This window comes from Anomaloglossus baeobatrachus, assembly GCF_048569485.1.
Source record: "Anomaloglossus baeobatrachus isolate aAnoBae1 chromosome 5 unlocalized genomic scaffold, aAnoBae1.hap1 SUPER_5_unloc_23, whole genome shotgun sequence".
NCBI classification, from domain to species: domain Eukaryota; kingdom Metazoa; phylum Chordata; class Amphibia; order Anura; family Aromobatidae; genus Anomaloglossus; species Anomaloglossus baeobatrachus.
This window is the reverse complement of record NW_027441799.1, coordinates 245,775-265,754: the sequence shown is the minus strand read 5'-3', so window position 1 is coordinate 265,754 and position 19,980 is coordinate 245,775. Positions and strand designations below refer to the sequence as shown.

General features: G+C 43.7%; 1 pseudogene; it reads right to left on the bottom strand.

Moving 5' to 3' along the window:
* Nucleotides 1–8,818: 8,818 nt before the first annotated feature.
* LOC142259049 (uncharacterized) lies at nucleotides 8,819–14,779 on the bottom strand (annotated as a pseudogene).
* Nucleotides 14,780–19,980: the final 5,201 nt, after the last annotated feature.

Below are 19,980 nucleotides of genomic sequence, written 5' to 3'. Positions count from 1 at the left end.
TGGTCCCAAGCCTGAATATCCAAAAGAATTCTCTATTGAGGAGTTTTCTTCTGTGGTCTCCCCCTCTAACGGGATTGGTGACTTTTTCAATGCCCATAAACGCAAAGGAATCAGTGCATCTATCATGAACACTAACAAAGTGCCGAGAAACTGCTGAAATATTAAGTGCATTTGCATTTAAAGTATCCGACAGATGTCGTCTGATTCGTTTTTTTAGGGGGTTCCCCATGCAGCCTACGTATTGAATCCTGCACTTAGTGCATTCGATCAGGTATATAACATACGATGGGTTGCAATTAATATAACTGCCCACATCATACGTTAAATACGTGGTCCATATATATATTCCCTAGATTTACTATGGCATTTGCGGTATATATGCTGTGTTGTTTTTGGGGTTTTTTTGCCTCCTGTGCAGGAATTCACTATCTAACATTCAGATATATTTTATGTACTAATATAAAATTAACTGTGTACTTGACAACTGTTTTATACAGGACTAATAGACATCTCTCTCATGTTTGCCCTCTGTTATTTTCAGCTTCCAATAATCATTCCAAATTTATTGCTGTATGACTTATATGGAAATGATTTATAATAGTATTGAAAGCTGTTTTGTAGTTCTCTCATTATGGATTCAACATTTTTACATACAAATCCAATGTTTTTGTGATATTTTTCTCAATCTTATTTATTCATTCTTCATATTGTGGTTTTCTACATACAGTTAGGTCCAGAAATATTTGGACAGTGACACAATTTTCGCGAGTTGGGCTCTGCATGCCACCACATTGGATTTGAAATGAAACCTCTACAACAGAATTCAAGTGCAGATTGTAACGTTTAATTTGAAGGTTTGAACAAAAATATCTGATAGAAATTGTAGGAATTGTACACATTTCTTTACAAACACTCTACATTTTAGGAGGTCAAAAGTAATTGGACAAATAAACCAAACCCAAAAAAAAATTTCATTTTCAATATTTTGTTGCGAATCCTTTGGAGGCAATCACTGCCTTAAGTCTGGAACCCATGGACATCACCAAACGCTGGGTTTCCTCCTTCTTCTTTATGCTTTGCCAGGCCTTTACAGCCGCAGCCTTCAGGTCTTGCTTGTTTGTGGGTCTTTCCGTCTTAAGTCTGGATTTGAGCAAGTGAAATGCATGCTCAATTGGGTTAAGATCTGGTGATTGACTTGGCCATTGCAGAATGTTCCACTTTTTTGCACTCATGAACTCCTGGGTAGCTTTGGCTGTATGCTTGGGGTCATTGTCCATCTGTACTATGAAGCGCCGTCCGATCAACTTTGCAACATTTGGCTGAATCTGGGCTGAAAGTATATCCCGGTACACTTCAGAATTCATCCGGCTACTCTTGTCTGCTGTTATGTCATCAATAAACACAAGTGACCCAGTACCATTGAAAGCCATGCATGCCCATGCCATCACGTTGCCTCCACCATGTTTTACAGAGTATGTGGTGTGCCTTGGATCATGTGCCGTTCCCTTTCTTCTCCAAACTTTTTTCTTCCCATCATTCTGGTACAGGTTGATCTTGGTCTCATCTGTCCATAGAATACTTTTCCAGAACTGAGCTGGCTTCATGAGGTGTTTTTCAGCAAATTTAACTCTGGCCTGTCTATTTTTGGAATTGATGAATGGTTTGCATCTAGATGTGAACCCTTTGTATTTACTTTCATGGAGTCTTCTCTTTACTGTTGACTTAGAGACAGATACACCTACTTCACTGAGAGTGTTCTGAACTTCAGTTGATGTTGTGAACGGGTTCTTCTTCACCAAAGAAAGTATGCGACGATCATCCACCACTGTTGTCATCCATGGACGCCCAGGCCTTTTTGAGTTCCCAAGCTCACCAGTCAATTCCTTTTTTCTCAGAATGTACCCGACTGTTGATTTTGCTACTCCAAGCATGTCTGCTATCTCTCTTATGGATTTTTTCTTTTTTTTCAGCCTCAGGATGTTCTGCTTCACCTCAATTGAGAGTTCCTTAGACCGCATGTTGTCTGGTCACAGCAACAGCTTCCAAATGCAAAACCACACACCTGTGATCAACCCCAGACCTTTAAACTACTTCATTGATTACAGATTAACGAGGGAGACGCCTTCAGAGTTAATTGCAGCCCTTAGAGTCCCTTGTCCAATTACTTTTGGTCCCTTGAAAAAGAGGAGGCTATGCATTACAGAGCTATGATTCCTAAACCCTTTTTCCGATTTGGATGTGAAAACTCTCATATTGCAGCTGGGAGTGTGCACTTTCAGCCCATATTATATATATAATTGTATTTCTGAACATGTTTTTGTAAACAGCTAAAATAACAAAACTTGTGTCACTGTCCAAATATTTCTGGACCTAACTGTACATGTTTTTATCCTCACTACGTGTTGTTGGTGCATCTGTCCACTGGGAATGCACACCTGCACGGTTTTAGTTTTAATTGAGCACTAAGTCCATCCCATGATGTGTAATGTGTACCTTTTAAATACTGAATCAGTTTGGGGTAAATCACATGCCATGAATAAGACTCTCTGGTCGAAACGCGTTGGATAACCCACATTTTTTCACCTGTGCCTCTGTGCCCACTGCACAGTCTGCATGTTTTTATTCTGCTATAATAAAATCAAGTTTTATTTCTACAAAATCTCCATGATGCTGGATTTTTTCCTCTACTGATATCCTACCTTAACAAGGTACAAGCTGTGGTGAACTTACAGACAGTGAGGGTGAAGAGCAAACCCCAATGTAATACCCAAACCAGCGTCCATGCATTGTCCTGCTTCTCTCCCTAGGCGCGGATGTCGGCACAGATGCCCAGATGGAACGCACGCCGTCCCATAGTGACCGGCCGGTGAGACGCAGGATTTCCTGGTCTACCGGTCACATGAACGGTCACGTGGTGAGCAAGGGGTGGGAGCGCATTAAACGAATCCAACCCCGCATTCTGCGTCACGGCGTCGTCATCATGGTGGGAAGACGCTCAACAAACTTTATTCACACATACATTTGCGTGCAATCGTGTGATTAAACATATAAGGCATATGGGTATTGAACTTGTTGAATACCTCAAAAGAATATACAGAAAGGAGGAGGGAGGGAGTCATCGGAATGAGATCACCAGGCTCTTCTATATGAAGTATATAGGAAATTGACTGTCTTACCAATGCAGTCAATTATTTAAACATAACATCCCAACAAGGTAACAGGGTGATACACACCCCGATAGGGGAATCTAGTTAACATATGCCATATTCATGACCAAAGGAACAACAATTATCAGTAAGCAAGAAGTTGTACATGAGACCAATATTTTTAAATAAAGCATCCATAGTTGAGTTGTTAATTCAAACCAGAGGGAGAGACTGTGCTCAGACGGAAGATCCATCTCCCCTCCTTTTGTTAGATCAACTGGTCTCAGTCTCCCCCTCTAATTGGTTTCTCAATTTTTTCTATGCCGATAAATTTAATGGCGTTTTTTCTCCCACCATGGGAGACATTGACATGACGTGCCAAGGATGTATCTCTGTCATGTTCAATGTCTCCCATGTGGTCACCAATACGCCTGCGGAACTCCCTTCTTGTCTTTCCGACATATTCGAGTCCGCACGTACAGGTTGCTTTATAAATAACGCCCTTTGTACGGCAGTTAATGAAGTCATGAATGAGAAATGATTCCTGAGTGACATTCGAGGTAAAGGTTTTGCCAGGTGAGACAGAGGAACATGACACACAATCACCACATTTATGGCATCCCTTTAGATTGGATTTAAGCCAGGTTTTCCTGTTTTGGTGCCAAAAAATGGCTGTGGACCAGCCTATCCCCCAGGGATTTTTCCTTGTGATAGGTGACCTGGGAGTAGGGGCCCACTAATGTTTCAAGATCATTGTCCATGGTCAATATTGACCAGTGTCTTCTTAGGGTGTCCCTAACAAGACCAGCACCATTGGTGCATCTTGTGACAGGGTCACCCCCTTCTTTTTTGGAAGGTTTTAGCGGGTCAAATCTAGTCTTAGATTTTGCCTCCTTATAGGCCTGACTCAAAATTCTATTGGGATAGCCTCGATCTAGGAATCGCTTCCTAATATCGTTTCCTTGTGTCATGAAGGAAGCATCGTCGGAGCAATTACGACGAATTCTGTAGTATTGCCCCTTAGGGATTCCTCTCCTGAGGGGAGCTGGGTGGTTGCTGTCCCACCTCAGACGGGAGTTGGTGGAGGTTGGCTTTCTATATGTGGACGTGTTCAGGGTACCTTCTTTCGTTTTATTGATGAGGACGTCCAAGAATGGTAGTGAAACGGGATCAGCCTCATAGGTGAAACGAAGGCCTATCTCGTTGTTATTCAGTTTGTTGAGGTACTTCTCCAGCTCGACCCGAGTGCCGCGCTACATGTCGATCCGGTCAGACATTCATCCGTCATCACCCTCCTCGGAGAAGACAATAGTCTCCTCCCACCAGCCCAGGAGCAAGTTAGCGTACGAGGGAGCACAAGGGCTCCCCATCGCTGTGCCCCTGAGCTGGTGGTAAAACTTCCCATTAAAGGTGAAGACGTTGTTCTTCAGGCAGAATTCCAATGCTTGTAATATGAACGTATTATGGAGATGGTATTGGCAACCTCTCATAGAGAGGTAATGTTCAACTGCCCTAAGTCCCATATGGTGAGGGATTGAGGAATAAAGTGCCTCTACGTCGATACTCACTAGGATACTACCCTCCTCAACTGAGATGCCCTCCACTTTCAGGAGGAGGTCGGTAGTATCCCTTGTGTATGAGGGGAGTGATTCGACGAAAGGACTCAAGACCATGTCCACATATGAGCCTAGATTCTGGCATATTCCGCCAATACCGGAAATGATTGGCCTACCCTTCAATGGACTGAGTCCTTTATGGACCTTGGGCAGGCCATAGAACGTTGCCATGATGGGGTGTTCCGGTATCAAGAATTCATGCTCCTTCTTGTCAATCACCTTATCGGCAAGACCTTTATCCAATAGTCTTTTCAAGTCTGACACCAAAGACTCTGTTGGATTACCTCTTAATATAGCATACCCTTCTCTATCCATAAGTAGATCGTGGCACATCATAAAATATTGTGCCGGATCGAGGACCGCCACATTGTCATAAAACCCTCTGATAAGGGTGGCAATGTGGCGGTCCTGCTCCAATGCCCGTATTGCCACGATCTCCTCCCTGGTACAGTTGCAGTGTGTGAAGGTTTTGTGCTCACTTATTTCTTTTAGATCTCTGGATACCAGATTAACTAATATGTCTATCATTGACATATCGTTCTGCACCGGAGGCATTTTGGTGCTTTCATTTTGAATGTAGAAAAGGGACCTTGTCCAGAGAGATTTGGATTCATTTCAGATAGACCCTCCAAAAGTCTAACATCAGGTAACATGTCCGGGGGGATACCTAGCTCCTCACTTAATTTGTTGTCTTTTGTGTGAAAGAATTTCTTCCACTTGAGCTTTCGCGCGAATAGGTTTAAATCTTTTATGCAAGAGAAAAGGTCGAAATCCGTTGTGGGGACGAAGGAAAGTCCTTTCTCAAGTACTGCCATCTCGGTCCCACTCAGAGGCCGGGATAACAGATTTATGACCTTCGGTCCTACGCTTGTTCCTGGCCCCTCGTTACACCTCTTCGGCTCCTCAGGGAGTAAAAGTTGTCTAAAAAAGTGGAATTTTGCACAGGCTGAGATCTGCCTCTTCCCCTCTGTCCGCGACCTCTCCCTCTATTCCTGTTTCTACTGCGATAATTGTATCCCCCATTCCCTTGTTCACCATCAGATGCCTCGGTGTCAGTGGAGGAGATGTCTATATGTTGCTGAGGCTGGAGTGTCTTATTAGTCAAGAAGAAGTATGCCTTATTGTCAGGAAAGTCCTGGATGTCTCGCATGTACCGTTTGTGCTTGCGGTCTTTGATCAAATATTGGAAGTGCTCGATGGTATTCTGTAAATTGGTCTCTTTTTTGGGGAAATCGGTTTCACCAGAGTATTTTTTGACCAGGGAAATCTGTTCTTTCAAGTTATCATTCAAACCTGATAGAATCTGTCTCTCTTCCTCAAGGAGGAGTTTCATCAATCTGAGAGCACAGTCAGTTGCCTCCCTTTGCCATTTTTTTTTTTATAAATTCAGAGGCTCTAAACCTATTCCCCGGATTGAGGGTAATCCTCAGACCTCTAGGCACTATCCCGTCTCTAATATAATTTTCTAAACTCTGTACCTCCCACCAGGAGACTATCTGGTCCTTATACACCTTGGTGAGATCTCTGAAGGCACCGTTTAGAGTAGGTGTGTATTTTTTAGGGATAGTGCCTTTATCCGAGAAGACCCCCTTTTCATCCTCAAGCCACTGGTCAGTGTTGAGTTCTCCAGGCAAGAAACTGGCCATGTCAGTATGATCAAAGCTAGAAAAAAGCACTTATTCACAACCGTTAGGTATCAGGAAAGGATTCCATGTATTAAATCTGCAGAAATAGCGACATGTGAATATTAAAATTTAGCCTTTAATTGGGTTTGTTTAAAATAAAATGGAATACACACAGTGATCAAAAACACCAATTGCTTATCTCTATTTGTGGGTAGCCCCACAAACAAATAATCCATTGGATATCAGATAAAATACTTTAGTTTTTTAATTACAATAATTATCCTTTGTAAAGGGATAATTTTTATAACATAAAGAGCCCAATTTATGCGGGGCCCACGCCTGATTCATGAAGTGGTGCATTCCTCTGAATGAATCTGGAGTGTTTGATGAGTGGCATGGGCCTCCTTGTGCCATGCAAGAACTATTAATCCCGTCAGGGACTGGAGTGAAAGTTCTGGCATAGGGAACACCACAGATCGTCATGAATTTAAGGAGCTGTAGTATCACGCCCCTGTCCCACCCAAACCCTGCCAGTTTTGGAGTGAAAATGGCAAAAGCCATCAGAATTTGGCACAACTATGAACTGATCCAAATTTTTGTGACTTTTCAAAGTTTTTGTGCCTTTTTTTGGCATAAAAGCTTTGGTAAACTGGGACCAGAGCATTCTTAAAAACTTCCACATATCTAGGATGCATAGTGTGATTCAATTCTCCCCTGTCCCTGCTGGGGATAGAAGCTATACGAGCCGTATATTACAATACAAAGGGAAGGGGAAAAGAATGCCCTATCACTAGGGAAAGGGGGAAGTGGTAACCGCTGACAATACAGCTCACCCTCACTGCCCTCAGCAACTTTATATAGGTTCTGCACCTGTCACCGAGCAGTAATACCTCACATTAGGCAAACCCTGAGCTGGGCCTAAGTAAAGATGGTACGTATGAGCTCTTCGTCAACACCACTAACGCTAAAGGAGACAAATGGAAATAATACAGAGGAAATACAATTGCTACCACCTGAGCCCAGGTACATAGCAAAAGTCAAACACTCATCTTAGGACTGAGGATCAGCTACCACAGAAGTCTCTGGAACAACGGGAGGAGACGACCTCTGCAAGCCACAGCCAAGAATAACTATAAACTTCACCCAAAGCACCCCAGGGTGAAGTTTATAAAGGAAGTCAGAGGCTGACAACAGAGGAAAAACTGACAGTTTCCCAGAGTCATGGAGTCCACTGCTGCAGAAACAGAGAACTGTCAGATAACAACAAGTGCTGCAAATTTCTGGGATTTTCCAACACTTCTGCCACTGGATTGTCAGCCGGCCATGACATCCCCTCACTATTTTTGTGTGAAATGCCTACAGCTCTGCCTCAACTCCAGAGGTTCTGAGGAAAAATCATCACATCTAAACAATAGAGAAAGACAGGCATGAAGAATATACAAGTTTTGAAATGCAATTATATACAATGTGATATACTTCAGAGTTCCTATCTCCAATCTGGGGCTGCGCTTTTAGTAAATAAAGCAGTGGGTAAATTGAGATTAGTGAATTATCTAAATATAATCTAGTACCAAAACCTTTCTCAAATGTTCATAATGGCTCTCGAAATACCCAACTTACTAGCAAAGTGGAGCTCGAATTTTCATTTTGTGGGATCTCAGTGTGCAGAGCGGAATCGCACAAATCTATGCAGCTGCTCTAAGCATGAGAAATTGCTCTCTCCACTAATCCAGCGCGGTCACTTACTTTTTTAAGGTTTTACTGAACTACTTAAGAAGGATGCCGCAGAGCTGGTGTCGTAGAGCTCACGCTATCAGTGATCACTGAGGGTTGTGGGATCTCACAACCTGGAAGTTCCTTTTCGGGGACATTAGGGACACTTCCAAAAGTTTTGGTACTGGATTATATTTAAAAAATTCACTAATCTGCGGCTCTTCACTGTTTAAGTAAATAATAAAGGCAGCCACAGATTTGTGATTAGCACTATTTAAAGGAAAAGTCATCAAACACATTGCACTAGAAACTACGGGATATTACCCCTGTAACAGTGTCAGCAGCAGATTCCCCCATAACAGTGCGGCATGACCACATTTTTCCTTCAATCTTTTTCCCTATTTTTCTCCTTCAAAACCTAGGTGTGTCTTATGGTCCGAAAAATATGATAAGTTTAAAAAGAGAGAAAACATTTCTTTCCCTCACCAATTCTTACTTGATCAATTGTAGCCGAGTTTTGGATAAACCCTTTGAATTATGGTACATTATGATGGCTTCTCTTGTGTGACTCATCTGACAACAGGACCTGATTAATGATAAAAACATTTGCCAAATTCTGAAAGCAAGAATGGCTGCTCCGCTCTGTTGGTTTTCTGATGGTCGCAAAGACTTGATTTACAAGTTATACATTTCAATTATACACAACATGAAAAAGGTTCCTTCCCTGTGCGGCTTCTTCACATGTTTAACTAGATCTGATTTCTGAGAATAACATTTTCCACCTTCAGAACATAAACATTGTTTATTTTGTGTGATATTTTTGATGGTAAACAAGACCTGATTTCTTAGTAAAACATTTACCACATTCTGGGCATGAAAATGGCTTCTCCCCTGTGTGAGATCTTTGATGAACAACAAGGTGTGATTTCTGAATAAAACATTTCCCACACTCTGAACATGAAAATGGCTTCTCCCCTGTGTGAATTTTCTTATGTTTAATAAAGCTTATTTTGTGAATAAAACATTTCCCACACTCTGAACATAAAAATGGCTTCTCCCCTGTGTGATTTTTTTGATGTCTAACAAGGTCTGATTTCCTATTAAAACATTTCCCACACTCTGAACATGAAAATGGCTTCTCCCCGGTGTGACAACTTTGATGCTCAAGAAGTTGTGATTTCCAATTAAAACATTTCCCACATTCTGAACATGAAAATGGCTTCTCCCCTGTGTGAAGTTTCTGATGTGTAACAAGGGTTATTTTCTGACTAAAACATTTCCCACACTCTGAACATGAAAATGGCTTCTCCCCTGTGTGAATTTTCTGATGTCTAACAAGGTCTGATTTCCGAATAAAACATTTCCCACACTCTGAACATGAAAATGGCTTCTCCCTTGTAGGAGCCTTTTCACGTTCCACATGCCTTCTGTAACTTTTATTTTGCTTACAATTCTGTAATAAATTGGAATTTTGGACTTGTTTGAAAAGATCAGATGATAGAGCTTTCCAAGGAAGGACTGGAGGTATATCTGGGACAGCAGCATGCTCTTCATATGTATCATGTGTGACACTTTCATCATCTGTTTTAGATTCTGAAGATATTAGATTTCCATCTGAACTCCTGATATAGTCATCGGCTAAAAATAAACACAATTATTATTTTTTATGATATAATTTTGAAAGTAGATTTATTTTTTTAAACTATAACATAAGAAATTAAATTAGGAAACAAATTATTCTGAATCTGTTTTCCAATTTCGAGATCTAAGAGTTACATCTTTGTTAATTTGGATCTCCCATTCCTAGCACCAGTTCTCTGGAATGTGCTACAGTAAATAATCTGATTAAATGTCGCAATGTGACTGTAGAATAATGAGGGACAGGGGGCTGCTATACTTTCCCTCATGCTAGGAGACCTTAGGCTATCCCTAACCTCTGGCTTACCCCTGAACGTGGAAGGAAGGGGCAGGAGTATGATGGAAATACAGATTAAGACTGACAGGAAAACCAAAATTCAGACACACTTTAAACTCACAGAAATAAACAGTGAGAGACCAAGGAGAAAAGTAAGAGCAGGAAGGCAGAAACAAAAAGACAACAAAGGTTAATACCACAACTGCTCACAGCAATAATGCACAACAACCACTAGTTTGTATTACAACACCTCACCTGTTTAGGTAAACTATAGCTGGCATTAATGGAATAGTCCAGCCAGCATATACAGAAGGGGAGCAAATGATACTGACTCCACTACAGCATGTGATCAAAGACATTAACAAGGAGCCCAGCAGAGTATAACTCTTGCTAGTCTTACTAATTATGTGGTTCGACGCCTGCATCTCCCTGCGCTGCTCACAGGCATCAGAGATGTTAGCAAGCAGAGTGCCAAAATTTGTAGTTTCCACAGATCCTGATGCCGCCATGACAGTTGGCGATGCCTGCAAGCATCTCGTTGTGACATTGATCCACAACATAGACAATTTCAAAAAGGTTTTTTTCGAAGACGAAAATAAAATAGAGACAGATGCCAAATATTTAATGGGCTTGTCCGGGACTAACATTGATGGCCTATCCTTAGGCTTTGTAACCAAAGTAGGTAGCAGGGTCTTGCTGTTTGTGCAGATAAACATTAGGGCTCCAATTCATCAAGACCGGTGATATACACTGACAAATGACATCAGGGACTGGCGTGAGATTTCTGATATAGGGAACGTCGCAGTTTGTTATGAATTAGAGAAGTGGTGGCATCACACCCGTCTTCTGGCCAAGCTCTGCCCATTTTGGCAAAGTTGGTTAAAATTGGCGTGAAACCTCCAAAAGTTGCACAATTTATTTTTTGTACATTCATTTATTATTGACTGTAGAATGGCTATGACGTATCAATGTTTGGAATCAGCGGTACAAAAGGATGTTGATGAAATAGATAATCATGACTGTAAGGCGCTAGAGTTTTAATAAGTGCTAAGAAAACCATGCAATGTAAAAAAAAACAACGGTCATCGTAATCAAAGCAAACAAGAGACTATGAAAATAGCTCTGCAGTGCAGCCAGGCCAACCATCTGCCTTTATAAAATCCTTCTCCGGTCTTCTTTCCAAGCTTATTGTGCAATTCACTGGGGGCAAAAAGGGGATTTTCAGGTTCTATCTGGTACCAACCATCAATGGTGTATTTACTAATATCAAGACCAACTTAAACCAAAAGCTCAAAAGAACCCATTGTGAAACGGGCTTCCAATTTCATTGCAATATCCATGTCTTCCTTAAGCGAGCTTTACACGCTACAATATATTTTATGATGTGTCGGCGGGGTCACGTCGTAAGTGACGCACATCCGGCATCGTAAGTTACATTGTAGCGTGTGATACCTCCATGCGATTGAACGTTAAAACGTTCATCGCACGCACATCGTTCAATTCCTAAAAATTGAACGTGAGGTTGTTCAATGTTCCCGAGGCAGCACACATCACTGTGTGTGACACCCCGGGAACGATGAACAGATCTTACCTGCGTCCCGCGGCTCCCGCCGGCAATGCGGAAGGAAGGAGGTGGGCGGGATGTTTACGTCCCGCTCATCTCCGCCCCTCCGCTTCTATTGGCCGGCTGCCGCGTGACGTCGATGTGACGCCGAACGTCCCTCCCACTCCAGGAAGTGGACGTTTGCCGCCCACATCGAGGTCGTATGGAAGGGTAAGTGCGTGTGATGGGAGAAAAAATTGTATGACGCATTCAACAAATTGAACGTGCCGCACATACGATGGGGGCGGTTACGATCGCATACGATATCGTATGCTTAATCGTAACGTGTAAAGCAGGCTTTAGATGCATGACCTCTTTCATGAAGATGCACGAATTCCATTAGGTATGGTACCAGAAGACGGTTAACAATGAATCCTGGGGTGTCCTTACATGACACAGGCGTCTTTCCTACGGTTTTACTGATGTCCATGAGAGAGTCAGAAGTCATTTGGCTAGTCATTGGTGTCTTAATGACCTCCACCAGCTTCATCATTGGTACTGGATTAAAGAAATGCAGCCCTCCGAACTGATCCTGCCTAGTTGTGGAGTTGGCTATGTCAGTTATTGCCAATAAGAATGTGTTGCTGGCAAATATGGTGTGTTCTGGTGTAAATTTGTCCAGTGTCTTGATTAGTGCATTTTTCCACTTCTAAGTTTTCTAGTATGGCTTCCAACACCAGATCGTTGCTGTGCACCACGGCCGCTGGGTCTGTGCTTGGGATGAAGTTTGAGAGTGTTTTGCTGATGAACTGTGAAGCAGCCTCAGGCTTGTCCACAAACATCTTCTTAGTGACCCTTTTCAAGCTGTCTTCAATACTTTTTGCAGACTTTTTCAAGATGTCATCAGTATGGTCCACTAAAACAAAAGTGTTTCCGTTTGCTGCAGCTACCTGCGCTATCCTGACACCCATTAGGCCTCCTCCGATCACAGTCACATGCTTCATAGTCAGCTTCTTCGCGGTGGCGAGGCCATGTCTGCTTGTACTGCTGGGAGCTGAAGGACATGCGAGTGATGTCAGCACAGCGCGCCATGAGGATTTAGTCGTACAATCTATTTTCACAACTCTGTTGCACAAAATAATTGATTGAAAAGTGATTTCTGACAGAATTCTGGCATAATTGCTTTGAAGAATCAAGGTCTAGGTGTCAAATGTCCTTCTATAGGTGTCTCCAATCCTTCCAGGGTAGTTTGCCTGTAGTTCACATTCTCTACAACAATAATTTTATTAGATATTTTTTGGTAGTTTTAAAAATTTGGTATTTCAGTGTGCGGCTGTAACTTTTTTGATGTCAAAAAGGTTCTTAAGCAGTCCTATAATCGATATATAAACACTGGGGCCACTAGGAGAATGGGGGCCCTGTTAAATTGCCCAGTTTGCTCTCTCTTTCCCCTAATACCAGTCCTGTATGCCAGCCTGTGTCCTGTTCAGTTCTTTTAGATTCCTGCAATTAAGAGACCTTTGGTTACATCATGTCATAGGACTTCATCAAAGGTCCTTAAACAATCAACTTCCGAATGCAACTGATTTAGGTCCTTAAGAAAGTGGTGTTCCTGAGAAATTGCACAGTTTGACTCCTCCGAACGCTGGACCTGCCTGCAACTAGGGCTTATTTTAAGGGAAACAGGGTATTTATGAACCCTCTGCAGGTCTTTGAGTTGCCTTCATAATGACATAGAGAAGGGACTAGAAACAAACAGCAGAAGAAGCAGAAGCAAAGAAAATACAGCTGAAAAAACCCCAGAGTAGAAAGTCTAAAAATGTAAACACAAAATTAGTGCAGAAAGTACATGAGTAGATATCTCTTACCGGATAGAGCTGGAGGAAACACATCCTGAGGAACATCGAGATCTTCTTGTTTACAGTCCTGTGGGAGAAGAGGACGGGGACATCTCTCTGGTGTTGTCCTCTTACTGGATAGAACTGGAGGAGACACATACAGGGACTGAATTCATTCCTTACATACAGATAATTATAGGCCGTTAGTATTTAGTCCTGTCTATTACCTGGTGATGTGAGGGGCTGGGGAACCTCCATCATGACGTCCTTGTACAGATCTTTGTGTCCTTCTAAATACTCCCACTCCTCCATGGAGAAATAGACGGTGACGTCTTGACACCTTATAGGAACCTGACACATACAATGATACCGTCACCCCCCGATCCCTTCATAGCATTACTGTATAATGTCCCAGCATTCCCAGCAGTGTCACCTCTCCAGTCAGCAGCTCAATCATCTTGTAGGTGAGTTCTAGGATCTTCTGGTCATTGATGTCCTCATGTATCGGGGGGTGAGGTGGAGGCCCCGTGATTGGGCTCAGGGGTCTTCCCCATCCCTCAGACACAGGGGCCTGACAGCGCTCACTAGAGGTCTTCTTCACTACTGTGTAATCCTGGTTATGGAGAGACACAGTAATAAATCTCACTATAGACATTTCCAGAGTCCTCACCTCTCCAGTTCTGTCCATCTGTAAAGGTTGCTTTACACGGGACGATATATCATGCGATCGCACCCGCCCCCGTCGTTTGTGCGTCACAGGCAATTTGTTGCCGGTGGCGCACAAAGTCATTAACTCCCGTCACATGTACTTACCTCCCGCACGACCTCGCTGTGGGCGGCAAACATCCTTTTCCTGAAGGGTGAGGGGCGTTCGGCATCACAGCGACGTCACACAGCGGCCGCCCAATAGAAGCGGATGGGCGGAGATGAGCGGGACATAACATTCCGCCCACCTGCTTCCTTCCTCATTGCCAGCGGGACACAGGTAAGCTGCAGTTCATCGTTCCCGCGGTGTCACACGGAGTGATGTGTGCTGCCCCGGGAACGATGAACAACCGGCGCATAGAAGGAGGAACGACATTATGAAAATGAACGACGTGTCAACGAGCAACGATAAGGTGAGTATTTTTACTCGTTGACACTCGTTCGTAGCTGTCACATGCTACGATATCTCTAACGATGCCGGATATGCGTCACGGAATCCGTGACCCCGACGACATATCGGCAGACATATCGTAGCGTGTCACGCTGCCTTTATTCCCATAGATAAGAATGATGTAATGTGACGTCATCAGAATCTCTCACCTCTCCAGTAAGCCGGAAGAGGATCTCTAGGGTGAGGTGTAATATCCTCTCCGCCATCTTGTCCCTGTCCTTATCCATCCTTGATAGGTCAATTAGGAGAATTTTCTTATATAGAAGATCTCCACAGAGAGATTCGATATTGTAGGGACCTGAATGGGGAGAAGATGACTATGTAACATCATAAAGAATCCTGTACAGTCATATAATTACTGTAGACTTTATATGGCATGAAGGAGAAGACAATTCATGGTTTTGGGGCTGCAGGAATCGAAATGAAGATTTTTGATCCTATAATATTAAGAAGCGGCTTTTACTTGTCATGTATGTGTAGGGTCCCGCGCTCAGCTGCAGCCGAGACGCTCGGATCCGGGCTCGTCGGTGGGTGGCTCGAGCGCCTCCGGACCCCGGGTCACTTCGCTCTGAAAGGGGACTGGCGCTTTGGAGGGGACGTAGGTTTACGGCCGGGGCCGTGGTTTGGTTAAGTTCGTGACGCCACCAACGGGTTGTGGTGAAGATGGGCACCACCGCTGATGTTTACTGGGCACCCGGGGGAGATGTTGCGCAGCTAGGTGTTAACCCCTCCGTGGGTAGGGGTGATGGCCCCGGGACCCGTTGGTTAGGCAGGTGTTTGTGTGGGGCGGTGCAGGGCGGTGCACGGCCCGAGGGGACTGTTGTACTCACGGTGATTGACACACACAAGTCTCTGTTAAACCAAGATGATGGTGGTCGGTGCCAGCTGCGTCTGGTCCCCCACCCGGTCGGTGGTCTCTGCCTTTCTCCTGCACCGTGTTGTGTAGCTGTTGACTGCCTACGCTTCCGCGACTGGACTCCGCTCCCCAGCTTTGTGTATGTCGGGAGAGCCCTGTGCCCGCAGACGCTGGCCCGTGGGATCTCTATGCCTGAGCGGTGGCTTTCTATCCCCCTTGGTGGGCTGTTGTTTTCAGTCGGGACTTGGGTGGGAAAGGACCTAAAGTCCAGACCTCAGTCAGTTAATTAACTTAGTCCAGTAGTTTCTGGATCTCGTTTCAGGCTCTGAGTACCCCCCTTTGTGCTCCGGTTTCCAGTCGTTTCCCCGGTTTGGTACTGGCGGGCCACTACCCTGTCCCGGTCCCTTACGGTTCCACCGAGCCGTCTTCCCGGCTCCTGCAGGCTGAGGCCACCATCTGCCTCCTAGCCAAGAGGTACCGGGGCTCCTACCCTGTCAGTGAGTTGCACACCTGACACACAAGCCTGCCTCTAGACTTGAACTTCAGGACTAGACTGACTGAACTCCAAAACTAAACTGCTCTGTTTTCCTGCCTCAGGCTCTCTGAACTCCTCGGTGGACGTGTCCAACCGCCTGGGCACACCCCCTTGTGTGTCCTTCAAGCCCTGAGAGAGGTGACTAGGGTTTTAAGGTTGGCTGATGACACCTTTTTAGGGGACAGGTGTTATGCAAGGGCCTATCTGTGACTACCTGCCTAGTCCAGGGCATCACATATGGCATGTGACTATTTTATAATATTCATTGGTTTGCTTGTTTTGGTTTTTTGTTTTTTTATTTTTTTTGTATGTTTGCAGGTTTTTAGCTTTCCAGATTTTTTTGGCTGATTTTTAAACTTGCTTTTATTTTTAAACATTTGCAAAATTACTGCATAATAATGACACTGAAAAAGACGTGGGTGTGTGGGTGGACAAGAAAACCAACCAGTGCCAGGAAGCTGCTGCCAAGGCAGATAATATAATAGGATGCAGTGAACGAGGCACAGATGCTCTGGACAAGAACAGTTTTGCCTCTATACAAGTCACTAGTGCGGCCACATTTACAATATTCTGCACAATTTCGGGCTCCAGTGAATGAGGACGACATAACTCAACTAGAGCGGGTGCAGAGAAAAGCGACCAATAAAGGAATGGAAAAATGGCAATAGGAGGACAGGTTAGCAAGCTTGGGGTTATTCATTTGGAAACACAAAGGCTATGGGGCGATTTTATTACAATCTACAAGTATATCAGGGGCATTACTGAGATATTTCTAATGAGCTTTTTACAACTGAGGCCTGCAATGATGACAAGGAGGTTCAATCATAATCACAGATGGGGATTCTTTACTGTAAGAGCAGTGAGAATATGGTGAACCATTATGTGATAAATGTTGATAGACTACAAAAATTCAAGGTGGGCTTGGATGCCTTCATTAAAACGTATATTATTGCAGGTTATCAGTACTAGATTTTGTGATGGGACATTGATCCAGGGAACTAGTCTAATATTTTTAGTCATGAAGGAATTTTGCCCCTTGTAAAGGTATTCACACCCCCGAAACGTTTCCACTTATTTTAGCATCATACCCACAAATGTAAATGCCTTTTTTGTGATTTTATGTGATATACCAGCAATAAGTAACAAGTATTTGTGAAGTGTAAAGGAAATAATAGATGGTTTTCTAAATATTTAAAACTATAAATCTGAATATTGTGACGTGTATCTGTATTAAGCCCCTTGTAGTATGATGCCCCTGAGTGACCAATTGCCTCCAGAAGTCACAAAATTAGTAAATTGTGTCACCTGTATCATTTCTTCTCAGTATAACTACAGCTGTTTTGTGAAGATTTCACAGGTTTTGTTTGAGAACATTAGGGATCAAACAGCATCTTGAAAACCAAGGAACCCATCAGACAGGTCAGGGATAAAGTTGTGGAGAAAAGTAAAGCAGGGTTTGACTATAAAAAAAATAGCCAAAGCTCTGAACATCTCACTAAGCACTATTCAATCCATCATCCAAAAATGGCAGGAGTATGGTGTGGAGACATGAGGGTCATTGGGTACGGTCGTACACTGGCCTGGCTGTCTTAAGAAAGACCGCTCAGACCAGGGCTCATCCCACTGAACTCCCACACTCCTTCCTTGTGGGCAGGACACTACTCAGACAACACAGGGTGAGGGAGCCACACCTTGGTAAGATTTTATTTGTTCACCAAGAGGCAAACACGTATCGTACATTTCCAGAAAGAACACAAGGTGGTACAAGCGACAGAGTCTCATCCATCTGTTGGCTCGCGAGGGATTAGAATCTTTGTGACTTTGGGGCTTCCTGAGCTAACTATCCCAGTCAGCAGAACCCTGGTTTTAACGAGCACCCACTGAGAGGAGATAGCGGTAAGCTTAGAAAGATGACTGAGCACAGCAAGATATGTAGCCAGTCAACTGAATGATCCTGACCTGGGTTCTCCAGGCACAATTGTGGGCTCACCAATGAGCAGTGAAGCACATCTGTGATCCTCCAGCTGAAAATGTGGATCTTAGGCTGATGTCCTGCAAAATGAATGTGGTGACAGGAGCAAAGCTCTTTTTATACCCTCAGTTTTCATTTCAGGTTATTGTGTCTTATAGGATTGATGGGAGATGGCTGTTCTCTCATTGATTCAGTTCAATCTGACTTCATAATTTTCCAGTGATTTATGTAGTCAAAGAGGCTGAGGTAATCATTATTTAACAGACAATAGGGCTCTGGTCAGTCTGACATGAAACAATGGCCAACTTCTCTTACTTTGCCAATCAAAGGCACAATATTTGTGGCCTAATTAAGAACAGTTCACCCCTCACACAAATCTCCAGATGCTTGGTTGTCACATAAAGCACAACTGCAAAACGACAAAGACATGGCCGTCTACCTAAACTGACATCCCAAGCAAGGAGAGCACTAATTATAGAGAAGCAGCCAAGAGGCCTGTGGTCAAATGAAAAGCAGCAGAGATCCAGAGCTCAGGGGGAGAATCTGTCCACAGGACAACTATAAAGGCCACTTTACACAAAACGACATCGCTAACGAGATGTCGTTGGGGTCACGGAATTCGTGATGCACATCCGGCCTCATTAGCAACGTCGTTGCGTGTAAAACGTACGAACGACCTCTAACAATCAAAAATACTCACCATATCATTGATCGTTGACACGTCGTTCTAATCTCTAATATCGTTGCTGCTGCAGGTACGATGTTGTTCGTTATTCCTGCGGCATCACACATCGCTATGTGTGACACTGCAGAAACGAGGAACAACATCGCACCTGCGGCCGCCGGCAATGAGGAAGGAAGGAGGTGGGCGGGATGTTCGTCGCGCTCATCTCCGCTTCTATTGGGCGGCTGCTTAGTGATGTCGCTGTGACGCCGAACAAACTGCCCCCTTAGAAAGGAGGCGGTTCGCCAGCCACAGCGACGTCACTAGGCAGGTAAGTATAGTGTGACTGTTCCTAGCTATGTTGTGCGCCACGGGCAGCAATTTGCCCGTGACGTACAACCAACGGGGGCGGGTACGCTCGCTAGCGATATTGGTACCAATATCGCAGCGTGTAAAGTGCCCTTAAGTCATAAACTCCACAAATTTGGTCTTATGGAATAATGAATATTTTTAAAAGCAAAAGAATAAGAATTGAAAATTGCTTCACAGACGCCTTCATCCAATTTACCTGAGATAGAGCTGTTTTATAAAGTAGAAGGGACAAAATGTCACCTCTAGATGTGCAAAGCTGGTAAACACATCCCTCAAGAGACTGGCAGCAGTAATTATAGTTAAAGGAGGTCCTGCAAAGTATTCCCTCAGGGGGCTGAATACTAATGCACATCACAATTTGCAGAGTTAAATTTCTTAACATATTTAGAAATTCATGTATAATTTCTTTTATACTTCACAAATGTTTGCTACTTTGTGTTGTTATCACATAAAAACCCAATAAAAAAATTTGTGGCTGTAATGTGAAAAAATGTGGAAAAGTTCACCGGGTGTGAATAGTTTTTCTTGCATCATTTTGAAGAATTCGAATCTAAAAAATAATAAAGGGAAGACAAAAAAGTGACCTAGAAAACACCACAATTGATGAGTTGGATGTAAGTTTTGTGGTGCGGAGCCCGTTATACCGGCAGACAGCATATGACCGGAGGCAGAAATATTCAGGGAAAGGAAAGATTTTACACTTTCTAGATAAATCCTGTCTCTTCCCGGGATGTAACGGCCTCTAATGCCGGTGTGGCGCCCCTGACCTGGTCAGGCGCTACTGAGTACTGCACACATGCTGGGTCAGTGCTTACAGGTGATTCCAAAGGCTGAAATAGGGTGTGTACGCACAGACACATAGCAACCAGGTCTCCCACACACTAGAGGAGACCCTTGGGCAGACCCAAGAGGGGGCGTTCCTCCACATCTCAGCTAGTGGTGTAGGGTAGGAGCTGCAAGCTAGGTTGCAGTGGCTGTCAGGAAAAGTGAGAGGAGTAGAGCCAGTCTGATAGTGAGTGTGGTGGCAAG